Raw genomic sequence first — 15,826 nt, forward strand, 5'->3', positions numbered from 1 at the left:
TAGAGGGAAAAAGAGCGGTGGGGAGAGCTTTCATTGGAGTAGGGAGTCAATGAACGAGGCTGTAGTTTCCAAATAAGGACTATTGCGACTCATCTAGCTACCCTAAGAGAAGGAAGGCCACAAAGATCTTTTACGAAAGGAACGAAAGCAGGCAAGACGAGTATGCTACTTCCTGCGAGAATCCATTCTAATGGTCTAATGGTTTGTCATGTTCCTACTCCAACGCCTACATGAAGTGAAGACAAAAAGAAATCACATGTGTTAAAGACGGGGGAGTCGATTTATTTCACCGATGCTTCGATCCCTTCTCACCCGGGACTTCTTCCTATAGATACCATTGAGAAAGATCTCAAAGAAGCTTTGAACTACTTCCACGCAAGGAAAAACTAATCGATAGTACTATTAATGGCAGAATGAGATAGGGATACCAAGCCTAGCTTGAAAGAGATCGATCACAAGCATGTTATCATGAACCAACTTTGTATAGGGCCATAATGGGGGCTTAGGTTGTCATGAGCCATTCATATATAGGATCATGATTGGGTAGAGGTGCCAATGGAGGATGATAGATCTTTTGTACTAAAAAAAGTATTCTCATTTCAAACATTGTAATGGTTAGTGGTAACATAGTTTTAAAATCTCTTAGGCTCTTTAGGGGGTGAGCAGGCAGCGTACTGTTAGATTGTCTCATCGGTCACGATACGGGCCTAGGCCATCCACCAAGGGCTGCCTTCCTGGCCCTGACGATGGTGGGAAGTCTCGATGTACTATTTTTTATTATAATAAAATACACATCCGATTCGAATGTCCTAAATGTTGCCTTGATGTGTTTTTCTTTTTCTCGATGTGAATGTGTCTTCTTGTTTGTGCTTGAGATTGATCTCAATATGAATGTGTCTTCTTGTGTACGCTTAGGACTAACGGTGGCTTATGGTTATTTGTTCAGATATCGAACTATTGGTGGCTGACTTGGGTGAGAGCGTCCATTCAAGTGTCGCACGGTCTATTACTTGTTAAGAGAAAGCCTAGTCCGTAACACGTGGTATCAGAGCATGGTTGAGAAGTGCTAGAAAGTTTATGAGATGGCCACAAGTGACGGATCCAATTATCAACAATGACTTGAAGAGCTTAAGGTCGCTGTGGCCGCATTGAAAACTCATATGGTGACTAAGGATCGATTGAGGGAGATCAAAACAACCCAACGAGAGTTGTCCAATACTCTGCATAGCGTGGGCGAGAAGGTTAGAGATGCCTTGAATGTTCTCTAAAAGGAGTTTGAGGAGCTCAGAGCACAAGTGAGCATCATACAAATGGCTATGGCCAGACCGAGTTCGAGCTTGATGAAAAGGGGAAAAAAGGCCAAGGTATCGGAGCTTCGATGCTATGAAAGGGCAAGAGATGCCAAGGAGCTTGAAAATTTCTTGTTTGACATAGAGTAGTACTTTCGAGCTATACACACAGATTCAGAGGAAGATAAGGTCACAATGATGTCGATGTACCTCACAGGGGATGTCAAGCTATGGTGGCACTCTAAGTTTGTCAATGATGAGTGCCTGATTAAGACTTGGATGGACCTAAAACAGGAATTAAAAAACTAGTTCTTCCCTGAGAATGTGGAGTATATGGCCCGAAGGAAACTTCAAGAATTGGTGCAAACAGGAACAGTGCGAGAGTTTGTAAGGAGTTTTTCTATCCTGATGTTGGATATTCGAGACATATCCGAAAAGGACAAGATATTTTATTTCCTTGAGGGACTCAGCCTTGGGCCAGGACAAAACTACAAAGATAAAAAGTGCAAGACGTGGCCACAGCCATGACCGCAGTTGAACATCTTTATGATTATAAATGATGGCTCCTCAAAACTGAAAAATCCTTCATCAGCTGGCACTAACTTCAACTTTGGGAGTGGGAAAAAGATGACTAGATTGGACCGACCTTTCAGTGGGGGATCAGACAAGAGGTCCTTTGGTCGAGATAGCACCCAACCCAAGGTAAATAATGTAGTAATTTTCAGGCCTAGGCAACCATTAGCTTGCTTCCTATGCAAGGGGTCACATTGGGTGATCGAATGCTCACACAGAGGAGCCCTTAATGCCTTAAGACCCTCGTTTTAAGAGTTCACAAAAGCACTAGAGATCATTGAAGAAGTTAAAGAGGAACCAGCCAAGATGGGTTCAATAAGGTGCCTCAATGCCCTTCACACCCAACTGAACATGATAAAGAAAGAGCAGGGTAGAGGCCTGATATATGTGAACTTAATGATCAATGAGAAGGCCACCAGGGCCATGGTAGACACGGGTACAACCGATACCTTCATCACACCAAAAGAAGTAAAAAGTTATGGTCTCTAGGTTAGCAAGGATTACGGGCGAATGAAGGCGATCAATTCACCAGCTTTTACGATTAGTGGAAGCTCCAAGAGTGTGATGACCAAGTTGAGGTCATGAAAAGGGAAGATAGACTTTACAGTTTCCCCCATGGATGACTTTGATGTCGTTCTTGGATTGGACTCATAATGTTGAATCAAGTGATCCCTATCCTCGTCGTTAGTTACCTATTGTTCTTAGGGGAACACCCATGTATGGTGTCGACCACTATCTTGTCAAAGAATGAAAAGAAAATGATCTCAACTTTACAATTCAAGAAAGGGGTAAAGAGAGAGAAACCTTTCTTTGTGGCCATGTCGATTTACAAGGAATGGTTGAAAGTGGAATCGATACTCGATGTAGTGAAAAAAAATGTAGGAAGAATTCAAAGAGGTGATGCCAGGGATGTTGCCTAAGGTTCTACCTCCTCGAAGAGCTGTGGACCATGAAATTGAGCTTCTCCCAAGAGTCAAACCCCCTGCTAGAGCCCTTTACCGCATGGCCCTACCAAAGTTGGTTAAACTAAGGAAACAGTTAGATGAACTTCTACAGGCTGGGTTCATTAGACCATCAAAGGCTCTTTTTGGATTGTCAATGCTATTTCAGAAGAAGCATGATGGAAGTTTGTGATTATGTGTTGACTACAAGACCCTGAACAAAGTCACCGTGAGAAACAAATATCCTATCCTTCTTATAATAGATTTGTTTGATCAACTAAGCTGGGCCAAGTACTTTTCTAAATTGGACTTGAGATCTGGCTACCATCAGGTCAAAATCGCTAAGGGAGATGAGCCAAAGATCAATTGTATAACACGGTATGACGCATTTGAATTTCTTGTTATACCCTTTAGATTGACCAATGCTCCTACCACATTTTGTACATTGATGAATCAGATGTTCTATGACTATCTAGACAAATTTGTAATCATCTATTTAGATGACATAGTGGTATATAGCTCTACTTTGGAAAAACTTTAAGAACACTTATGCTGGGTGCTTTGAAGATTACAAGACCACCAGTTATATGTGAAAAGCAAGAAATGTGCATTTGTTCAGACCCAAATCCACTTTCTAGGTCACATTGTCGAACGTGGCCACATTCGAATAGACATGGAAAAGGTTAGGGCTATCAAGGAGTGGATAACACCGAAAAATATTAGTGAACTTCGCTCGTTTTTAGGATTAGCCAACTATTATAGAAGATTCGTAGAAGGGTACTCTTGTAATACCACGGCCTTCACAGAGCTATTGAAAAAAGAGCATAAATGGTGTTGGACAAGTGAGTGTTAAGAGACCTTTGAGGGATTGAAAAATGCTATTATGAAGGATCCTATCTTAACTCTCATTGACATTGAAAAACCTTTCGAAGTTCAAACGAATGTATCTGATTTCGCTATTGGGGGAGTGCTTTTACAACAACGTCACCCAATAGCATTTGAAAGTAGAAAACTAAGCGAAGCTGAGAGAAAATATACGGCTCAGGAAAAAGAGCTCTTGGTGGTAGTTCACTGCTTGAGAGCTTGACGACATTATTTGTTGGGTTCACACTTTGTTGTAAAGATAGAGAATGCGACCGTTAGCCATTTCCTCACCCAACCAAGGTTTACAAGGAAACAAGTTAGATGGTAAGATTTTTTAGCGGAGTTCAACTTTTATTTTGAGCACACCACTAGAAAGACCAACTAAGTGGTCGATACATTGAGCAGATGAATAGAGTTAGTAGCCCTTAGAAGAATTGCCCCAATGGCCGCTAGTAGAGTCACGACAGACATTCGCAAGTTAATTGAAGATCATTTAAGGAATGACTCGCAAGCCAGTGCCATCTTGAAGCTAGTTGAAGAAGAGAATTCCAAGTATTTCTGGCAAGAAAATGGGGTTTTGTAGACCAAGGGGCCCTTATTGTTTGTGCCAAGAGCAGGAGGTCTGAGACAGATGCTGATGAGAGAATGTCATGACACACTATGGGCCAGACATCTGAACTAGCAACGCACTTTGGCTTTATTGAAACAGGGATACTATTGGCCTCACATGCGACAAGACAAGATGGACTATACAAAGACTTGCCTCATCTGCTAACAAGATAAAATTGAAAAGAAGAAACCTGCAAGCATGCTTTGAAGCACTATCGGTGCCCGCTAGACCGTGGAAAAGCATCTTTTTTTATTTCATTTCGAGCCTTCCCAAGGTTGGTTATCTTGGAGCTATTTTGGTGGTGATTTATCCTTTCTCTAAGTACGCCACATTCATCCCTAACCAAAAGTATTGTACTACAAAAAACACAACTCAATTACTGTTTAAACATGTGAGCAAACACTTAGGCCTCCCTCAAAACATTGCAAACGATAGAGATCTGAGATTCACAGGGTCTTTCTAGAGAGAACTTTTCAAGATATTGGGGTCCCAACTCAAATCTCCTCAAGCTACCACCCTCAAACCGACAGTCAAATGGAACTGTTCAATGGATTACTAGAGGAATACTTAAGGCATTTTGTTCAAGCCAATCAGAAGAACTAGCCTTCGTTATTGGACGTTGCTCAGCTTTGCTTTAATTCCAACAAAAGCTCTTCCACTAACAAGAGCCCATTTGAGGTGATCATCGATAATTACCAAGGCTACCCCATACTTCCTTGGAGTAATATGGAGGAAAGAATCTGAGGGCCTTCAAGCTCGACAAGGAGTGGAAACAAAACATTGAGATTGCATAAGCCTACCTAGAGAAGGCATCGAAGCGAATGAAGAAATAGGCGGACAAAAAGCGTAGGGTGCAATAATTCCAAGCTGGTGATTTGGTTCTTATTTGACTAGTTCCTAAACAAACCAGGTTCTTAAGAAAGAGAGATTGTAGATTAGTGCGGAAATATGAGGTTCCAGTGAAGATCATTTCCAATGTGGGGAATGCTTCTTACAAAATTGACCCACCAAAGTGGATGAAGGTACACCCAATATTTCATATGAGCAGCCTAAAACCTTTCTATACAGATCCTACAGATGCTAGCCAAAGGGAGCCAATTGGAGCCGTCATCACCATAAAGCCACCCTCAGAGCGTCAGTCAAAAAGATCTTAGCTGACAGGGAAATCAAAGTATCTCGAAGATTAGTTCGTGAATACTTAGTGAAGTGAAAGGGATTAAGACTAGAAGAAACCAGCTGGGAAAGAGAACACGACCTCCAGAGATTCAATAGGAAGATTGAAGAATTTCAAGACAGCAAGTTGACGAGGACATCGATAGAATAGGTGGGAAAGGATATCATGAGCCAACCTTGTATAGGACCATGACTGGGGCTTAGGTTGTCATGAGTCACTCATGTATAGGATCATGATCGGGTAGATATGCCAAGTGGGGAGGGTAGATCTCTTGTGCTAGGAAAAGTATCCCCATTTCAAACATTGTAATGGTTAGTAGTAGCATAGCTCTAAAATCTCTTAAGTTTTTTAAAAGGGGTGAGCGGGCAACGTACTGTTGGACTGTCTCACCGATCACGATACGGGTCTAAGTCATCCACCAAGGGCTACCCCCTGGCCCTTGCGATGGTGGAAAATCCAATGTACTATTCTTGATTATAATAAAATACACATCTAATTCGAATGTCCTGAATATTGTCTTGATATATTTTTCTTTTTTTTTATGTGAATGTACATTCTTGTGTATGCTTGAGATTGATCTCGATATGAATGTGTCTTCTTGTGTATGCTTGGAATTAACTATGACTTATGATTATTTGTTCAGATATCGAACTATTGATGATTGATTTAAGTGGAAACATCCAATCAAGTATCACACGATTTATTACGTGTCGAGAGAAAACATAATCTATGACACATATGATGAGCCATACCGAGAAAGAGAAAGCACAAGATAGATAGATACCATAGGGATCCCTAATGAAGTCAATCATACAAAGTAGATTATCTCATGGAGTGAGCAAAGACAGATTCGTCATGGTTCGGTTCTTTCAGTCAGAAGGGCTGCTCTTCCTGTTTTAATCAATCAATGCGGAGGTACCTTTCTTCGCTTAGTAGCACTATTCTTGCAATAGGGGTTAGGTTAGGGCTATCCTTTTCATTCTCAGTCCTTGGGCGATTCAGTCCAAAGAGGAAAGGCCAAAGGTAGTGCAGGTGACCCAGTTCTTCTTTAGGTATTGGCCCAAGTCGTCAATTTTCGTAGGACTACCGGTGATTCCACCTTGGAACGAGCAAGCTATCTTCTTACGGGGTGGCGGTGGGCTAGCCCCTTTCCTTGCTGCTTTGATCTGCTATCACTGGAATTGGGTGTAGTTGTACACAGGAGGGTAAGGGCTAAAGAAAGACAAAGCAGCCTACGTGGGCGAGGGCGGAAGGGAACCTCTGTTGGAGGAGGACTTTCTCGCCTATAGGAAAGGCGAAAATGCAACTCGTCTATTATTACAATGTTGTGCCTAAGACATGCTAATTGGAGAAGTACTGGACGGACGCCCAGAGGAAGATATCGCTCTTTCGAGATTCAGTCCTCAGTCTCGTAGTCTGAAGTCAAGGTTTTTGGCAAGGCCAGCTAGTGTGAGTGATGGGTCTAAGATTCGAAGGATCGAAATCGAGCTCTAAACGCTGGGCCTACGTAGAGAAGTACAGACACTTACTTGTAGCCATTGCTCAATCTAGCTTCGAAAGAGGAGTCTTAGCACCTTCAGCCGGTCTTGTATAGAAGGGTCTAGGCCCTAGTCGCTAGCTCTATCCCACACGGCTTGGTCCGTTTGATCAGTGAGTCTCGCTCTTCATCTAGCAGATTCGGATAGTGATCAGTAGCCCTCTCGTTCTTCCCATAGAAAGCTTCTTCTATGAAAGCAACTAAAGGTTTACTTAGCTTTAAAGAGGCTCATTGAGTCAAGCTACTTTTAAGCATCTCTTATTTATATGAACATTCACCTCTGAGGCTTAAGATGGATATCGGACTGTGGGATTAGTGTAGCGGCTAGTCTTCGGGTCTCTCAAAGTAGGGCTTAGCTAAGCCTTGCGTCATTCAGGTCTCATTGATTTGGTTCTCTCGGTGGTTTCGTATAAATAAGAGGCATTGTGCGTTCTCTTCGTTCAGGCATGTAAAGCAAGAATGAGAAGATATCTGCTCTGTAGTGTAGCTAGCTTTACCGAAAATTTTTCCTGCTCGGGGGTGCAGGCCCCTCAAAGCCCCATTACACCCGGGGAAAGCAATGGAAGTTACGGAGCTGCTGTCCTGAAGTCAGTGAGTAAAAAACAGCGCTCTTTTCTTCTTTCCAACCCATTCCCATCCTGTCCATTGCAGCTGCGGTAGTTATAAAAAAGTAGCTAGGCGGGGTGAAAAGATTCAAAAGAGAAGCGCAGAGTTTTAGGAAAGGAGATTAGGCAAGAAAAAGAGAGCATACCCAAAAAGAAAACGTCGACTATCAAGACAAGGACCCCAATCAGCATAAGCATGTAACTCTAGCTCAGAAGAAGAGGTAAAAGACATAATGAGAAGTTCCCTTAAGATATCGATCGATCCGCTTTGCGATGTATTGGGCGACAATCGAGGAATTGGCTTCAAATGGTTACGGCAAAGGCAATGTCCGACCCTGTCATGCAACAATAATGCAAGGCTCCTACCATGCTGCTATAAAGAGATGGATCCTCCATCAGGGTTACCCGTCATCTTGAGAAGGCAGCGACAACTATTGATATAGGAGTACTAACTGAGTTGAGTTTGCATTGGCCAGATTCAACTTTATGAAAAGATCATGAAAGACTTCTGCTGACATAAATGTGGACTAGCTTCAGTCCGATGAGCGTGAATACCAAGAAATCTTTCCTAAGTTCTTCAAGGCATTTGTTTTTCCAAAAGACATAGGCTTCTATCGGGAGTTTTGTTTGTCGATGAATGTGATCGGGTCTCTCGTTTTATGCTTGAGAAAAAGCCTTCCCGATTATCTGCTTCATGAATGGAAAGGTGGAACCAAGGAAGAAAACTGAAGACCGAAAATTCTAAGAGGAGGATCCCCAGAGGTCAATATCTGGAATTGAGCCCGCCTATCATAAGTCTGAGCTAGTTGGGAGAGCGAGATAAAGACAAATACCCAATGGAGGGTGAAAAAGCTTTCCTGTATGCCCTTCTGTCTTGCAGCCTTGATGCTCAGTTCGCACACTTGCTCTTTAGCTGAGAGGGAGGTGCTTTTTTCTGGTTTGGTTTGTTTAGATAGGAAATGCGCTTGTAGTGCTTCTAGTAACGATTTTGAAGTGCAATATCTTTCTGTTTAAAGAGTATGATTGCTTCTTTTTTCGGCTTAAAAGCTAGGCTTGTACTTTGTTATCAGTACCAGTTTTAGAACAATATAATCTCTTCTCAATGTTCGGGTCTTTCTTTCCCCTGCCCTCTCTCTTGATGTAGTGCCTTTCACTTTGCTCCGTCAACACTTTATTGTAATGCCGGAAGGTAGGATTTCTGATTTTTTCCCAAGCTATGAATCCTCATAAATGGCATAGTACAAAGAGTGGTATGGATTGTGTCTTTGATGTTCTATCCGCAAACACGATGGAAAAGGTAGCCGAATCACCTCCAAAAAGTGCTAGCGTACAAGAAAGTTTGAAGAATGAACGAATGTGAGAGGAGCGAAGAAAGTCAAATATGAGTGAAGGGAAGTGCGCCGGGAAAACAGTTAGCTTCTTTGGTTTTGGTTACGAGGTGATGATCACAGCCAAAGAAGAATTAAGCTTAACGGGGTCTTTCTTTCGTATCAAAAAAAATAAAAGAAAGATCTCCTAGTGAAACTATGCTAGTTAGTTTTACATATTTTAAACTTAAGAGAGGAAAAACATAATCCTGTAATGAGGTGAACAATTGGATGTTGAAAGGAAATTTCTTTCTCTTTACTTTAGGAATTAAGATAGATCGGATCATAACGTACTTTTTGTTATTTTTTAATTTTTTTTATGATCTCAGAGTCAATGAATCAAGTGAATCTCATGACGATTGTATTTGTACATCAAATGAATTGGATTAACGATGTTATGAGACTCCGACTCTAATACCACTTATTTCGCATTTCTCATATAAGATAGAACTCGAACTAAGGGCACACGCTCTGAGTTGGTAGTGCCATGGCACATAATGAGATCTTTCTCTTCTATTTTACCCAAAAAATCGGTATAAACGAAACGGTCTAAGACATATGCGCACCCATAAACATTAAAACAAAGCGTTGGTCAAAAAATTTTTGATGTGCTGCCCAGCAAATCAATGATTTTTAGCTGTCCAAGCAAAACCTTTACGAGACCTTTTTATCGGTCTTTTTGTGCTTATGCCACTCGAAGTTCAAAATGTTATTAGTTGATTTAACTGAGTCAATCGGGCATAATACATTCGCACTGGAATAGAGCTTCTAGATTCTTTGATTCCTTCAACAGACACCTTGTCACGGGCTAAGCTTTCTCTCAACAAGCAATAGACCGTGCGGCACTTGAATGGGCGCTCCCAACCAAGTCAACCTTCAATAGATCGATATCTGAACAAATAACCATAAGCCATGGTTAGTCACAAGCATTCACAATAAGGCACAACATATTGAGATCAATCTCAAGCACACACACAAGAAGGCATATTTGCATCGAGAAAAAAAAACACATCGAGACAACAATCGGGACATTCAATCGGGGTGAGTTTTATTATAAACGAGAATCATACATCGGGACCTCCCACCGTCACCAGGGCCAGGGGGCAGCCTTTGGTGGGTGACCTAAGCTCGCATAGCAACCGGTGAGATAGCCCAACACTACGCTGTCGGCTCATCCCCCCAAAGAGCCTTAGAGATTTTAGAGCTATGCTACCAGTAACCATTACAATGTTTGAAATGGGGACACTTTTCCTAGCACAAGGGATCTACCCGACCATGGCTCTATACATGGGTGGCTCATGGCAACCTAAGTCCTGGTCATGGCCCTATACAAGGTTGGCTCATGACATCCTCCCCCCACATATTCTATCGACGTCCTCGTCGACTTGCTGGCTTGAAATTCTTCAATCTTCCTTTGAAATCTCTGGAAGTCGTGCTCTCTCTCAGCTGGTTTCTTTTAGTCCTAATCCCTCTCACTTTACTAAATATTCTCGAACTAGTCTTCGAGATATCTTGCTTTCTCTGTCAGCTAAGATCTCTTCGACTCGACGCTCTGAGGGTGGCTTCATGGTGATGGCAGCTCTGGTTGGCTCCCTTCGGCTAGCATCTGTAGGATCTGCATAGAAAGGTTTCAGGTTGCTCACATGAAATATTGGGTGCACCTTCATCCACTTTGGTGGGTCAATTTTGTAAGAAGCATTCCCCACCTTGGAAAGGACCCTTACTGGACCTTTATATTTACGCACCAGTCTACGATCTCTCTTTCTCAAGAATCTGATTTGTTCGGGAACTAGTCAGACAAGAACCAAATCACCAACTTGAAATTGTTGAGCTCTACGACCCTTGTCTACCCATTTCTTCATCTGTTTTGATGCTTTCTCCAGGTAAGTTTGCGCAATCTCTGTGTTTTGTTTCCACTTTTTGTTGAGATTGAAGGCTCTCAGATTCTTTCCTCCATATTATTCCAAGGAAGTAAGGGGTAACCTTGGTAATTATCCGGTGACCACCTCAAATCGGCTCTTGTTGGTGAAAGAGCTTTTGTTAGAATTAAAGCAGAGTTGAGCCACGTCTAATAATGAAGGCCAGTCTTTCTAATTGGCTTGAACAAAATGCCTCAAGTATTCCTCTAATAATTCGTTGAACCGTTCCGTTTGACCATCGGTTTAAGGGTGATAGCTTGAGGAGATGTTAAGTTGGGACCCTAATATCTTGAAAAGTTCTCTCTAGAAGGACTCCGTGAATCTCGGATCTCGATCGTTGAAGGAAGGCCCTAGTATTTGACCACATGTTTGAACAGTAGTCGAGCTGTATCTTTCGTAATGTAATACTTGGGAGCGGGAATGAATATATCATACTTAGAGAATCGATCAATTACCACCAAAATAACTCCAAGGTCACCAACCTTGGGTAGGCTCGAAATAAAATCGAGGGAGATACTTTCTCACGGACTAGTGGGTACTGGTAGTGGTTCAAGCATGCCTGCAGGTTTCCTTTTTTCAACCTTGTCTTGTTGGCAAATGAGGTAAGTCTTCATATAGTCCATCACATCTTGTCGCATGTGAGGCCAATAGTATCCCTGTTTCAATAACGCCAAAGTGCATTGCCAACTCGGGTGTCCCACCCATGGTGTGTCGTGACATTCCCTCATTAGCATCTGTCTCAGACCTTCTGCTCTTGGCACAAACACTCGAGGTCCCTTGGTCTACAGGACCCCATTTTCTTGCCAGAAGTACTTGAACTTTCCTTCTTCCACTAGCTTCAGGATGGCACAAGCTTGCGGGTCCTTCCCTAAGTGATCTCCAATCAACTTGTGAATATCTGTAGTGACTCTACTAGTCGCCATTGGAGTGATTCTTCTAAGGGCCGCCAGATCTGCTCGCCTGCTCAATGCATCAGCCACTTGATTGGTCTTTCCAACGGTGTGCTCAAAACAAAAGTTGAATTTCGCTAAAAATTCCTGCCACCTAGCTTGTTTTGCTGTAAGCCTTGGTTGGGTGAGAAAATGGCTAACGACCGTATTGTCTGTCTTCACGACAAAGTGTGAACCCAACAAGTAATGTCGCCAAGCCCTCAAGCAATGAACCACCGTCAGGAGTTCTTTTTCCTGGGCCGTATATTTTTTTTCAGCTTCACTTAGCTTTCTACTTTCAAATGCTATCGGGTGATGTTATTGCAATAGCACTCCTCCAATAGCAAAATCGAATGCATCTGTCTGAACTTCGAAGGACTTTTCAATATCAGGGAGAGCTAAGATGGGATCTTTCATAATAGCATCCTTCAATCCCTTGAAGGCCTCTTAGCACTCATTCGTCCAACACCATTTACGCTCATTCTTTAATAGTTTTATGAGGGCCATGGTCTTGTGAGAGTACCCTTCCACAAACCTTCTATAGTAGTTGGGCTAGTCCCAAAAATGAATGAAGTTCACTAACATTTTTCGGTGTTGTCCACTCTTTGATGGCCCTAACCTTTTCCATGTCCATTCGAATGTGGCCACGTTCGACAATGTGACCGAGAAAATAGATTTGGGTCTGAGCAAATGCACACTTCTCCCTTTTTACATATAACTGGTGGTCATGTAATCTTTGAAGTACCTGGCACAGGTGCTCTTGATGCTCTTCCAAGGTGGAGCTATATACCACTATATCGTCTAAATAGATGACTACAAATTTATCTAGGTAGTCATGGAACACCTGATTCATCAATGTACAAAATATGGCAGGAGCATTGGTCAATCCAAAAAGCATAACAAGGAATTCAAATGCACCATATCGTGTCACACAAGTGGTCTTTGGCTCATCTCCCTCAACGATTCTGACCTGATGGTAGCCAGATCTCAGGTCCAATTTGGAGAAGTACTTGGCCCGGCTCAATTGATCAAACAAGTCTACTATAAGGGGAATGGGATATTTGTTTCTTACGGTGACTTTGTTCAGGGCCCTGTAGTCAACACATAATTGCAAACTTCCATCGTGCTTCTTCTGAAATAGTATTGGCACTCCGAAAGGAGCCTTTGATGGTCTGATGAACCCGATTTGTAGCAGCTCATCTAACTGCTTTCTTAGTTCGGCCAACTCTGGCGGGGTCATGCGGTAGGGCGTTCTAACAGGGGGTTTCGCTCCTGGGAGGAGCTTAATTTCATGGTCCACTGCTTGTCGAAGGGGTAGAACTTTAGGCAACATCTCTGGCATCACCTCTTCGAATTCTTCCAACACTTTTCTCACACCATCAGGTATTGGTTCTACTTTTGACCCTTCTTTGTAAATCGGCACCGCCACAAAGGAGGGTTCCCCTCTCTTTACCCCTTTCTTGAACTGCAAAGCTGAAATCATTTTCTTCCCACTCTTTGGTAAGATGTTGGCTGGCACCACACATGGGTGTTCCCCTAAGAACAACAAGCAGCTAACGGCGGGGATAGGGATGACCTGAGCCAACATCATGAAGTCCAATCCGAGGACAACATCAAAGTCATCCATAAGGGAAACTATAAAGTCTACCTTCCCTTCCCATGGCCTCAATCGAGTTGTCACACTTTTGAAGCTTCCACTGATCGCAAAGGCTGGCGAATTGACCGCCTTCATTCGTCCACAGTCTTTACTAATCTGAAGACCACACCTTTTTATTTATTCTGGTGTGATGAAAGTGTCGATTGCACCCGTATCCACCATGGCTTTGGTGGCTTTCTCATTAATCGTCAAGTTCACGTACATCAAGCCTCACTCTGCTCTTTCTTTATAGTGTTCAATTGGGTGCGAAGGGCATTGGGGAACCTTATTGAACCCATCCTAGTTGGCTCCTCTTCAGCTTCTTCAACGCTCTATGGCGCTTTTACGGACTCTTGAGACGAGGTCCTCAAGGCATTAAGGGCTCCCCTGTGCGGGCATTCAGCCACCCAATGCGACCCCTTCCAAAGAAAGCAAGCTAGCGGTTGCCTAGGCTTGAAAATCTCTGTGTTGCTTGCCTTGGGCTGGGTGCTATCTCGACCAAAGGACCTCCTGTCTGATCCCCCACTGAAGGGTCGATCCAACCTAGTCATCTTTTCCCCACTCCCAAAGTTAAAGCTACTGCCAGTTGATGGAGGGTTTTTTCGTTTTGAGGAGCCATCATTGTAATCATGAAGACGTTCAGCTGCAGCCATGGCCGTGGCCACATCTTGCACTTTCTGCCTTTGTAGTTCTGTCTTCGCCCAAGGCTTAAGGCCCTCAAGAAAATAGAACATCTTGTCTTTTTCGGATATGTCTCGAATATCCAACATCAAGGTAGAAAAGTTCCTTACGAACTCTCGCACCGTTTCAGTTTGCACCAACTCTCGAAGTCTCCTTCGAGCCATATACTCCACATTCTCAGGGAAAAACTGGTTTTTCAATTCTCGCTTCAGATCCGTCCAATTCTTAATCAGGCACTCGTCATAGACAAACTTGGAGCGCCACCACAGCTTGGCATCCCTTGCGAGGTACATCGACGCCATTGTCATCTTGTTTTCCTCTGAATTTGTGTGTACAGCTCGAAAGTATTGCTCCATGTCAAACAAGAAATTTCAAGTTCCTTAGCATCCCTTGCCCCCTCATAGCATCGAGGCTTCGACACCTTGGGCCTTTGTCCCCTTTCCATTGAGCTCCAACCCGATCTGGCCACAGCCATTTGTAGGATGCTCACCTGTGCTTTGAGCTCCTCAAACTCCTTTTGGAGAATGTTCAAGGCATCTCTAGCCTATTCGCTCACATTGTGGAGAGTATCGGACAACTCCCGCTGGGTTGTTTCGATCTCCCTCACTCGATCTTTTGTCACCATATGAGTTTTCATTGCGGCCACCGCGGCCTCAAGTTCCTCACTTCTCTGTTGATGATCCGATCCACCACTTGTGGCCATCTCATTCATTTTTCTAGCACTTCTCAACCGTGTTCTGATACCACATGTCACGAACTAAGCTTTCTCTCAACAAGCAATAGATCGTACGGCACTTGAATGGGTGCTCCCAACCAAGTCAGCCTTCAATAGATCGATATCTGAACAAATAACCATAAGCCATGGTTAGTCACAAGCATTCACAATAAGGCACAATATATCGAGATCAATCTCAAGCACACACACAAGAAGGCATATTCGCATCGAGAAAAAGAAAAGCACATCGAGGCAACAATCGGGACATTCAATCGGGGTGAATTTTATTATAAACGAGAATCATACATCGGGATCTCTCACCATCACCAGGGCCAGGGGGTAGCCTTGGTGGGTGGCCTAAGCTCGCATAGCAACCGGTGAGACAGCCCAACACAACGCTGCCGGCTCACCCCCTAAAGAGCCTTAGAGATTTTAGAGCTATGCTACCAGTAATCATTACAATGTTTAAAATGAGAACACTTTTTTTAACATAAGGGATCTACCCGACTATAACCCTATACATGGGTAGCTCATGATAACTTAAATTCTGATCATGATCCTATCATGACACACCTCGTGTGAGTACCCGTGCCTTGGCTCGGTGTTCGCACTATCTTACTTGGACGCATCCTACCTAACCCCTGAAACGGATTAATGCATTCGCTTTTGGCGTCATTCCTTACGGAAACCTCTCCTGGAAACCTTTTTTTGTTATTTAGGACTTAGGGTTTATGTCCCGCTCACCGAAAGAAAAGACACCATGGCTGCATTCGAACGCATTACCTTCTATTAAATGAATTCACTCATCCCAAGACAAGAAGCAAGACTGATTATGGTGGATACTGACTCAGATAAAACCATGGTCTTGGCTCTGTCTGTACACACCGGTAGTGCAAGAAGAGACGAAGTCAAGTCTTAGTCTTGACTTTGATTTGTACGTATTAAGCAAATAGCATCAGAAGAAAATAATACGTGGATTGATTTTT

The sequence above is a fragment of the Durio zibethinus genome, chromosome 20 (genome assembly GCF_047325235.1).
Source record: "Durio zibethinus cultivar Kanyao isolate XHJ-2024 chromosome 20, ASM4732523v1, whole genome shotgun sequence".
In the NCBI taxonomy this organism is placed as follows: Eukaryota; Viridiplantae; Streptophyta; class Magnoliopsida; order Malvales; family Malvaceae; genus Durio; species Durio zibethinus.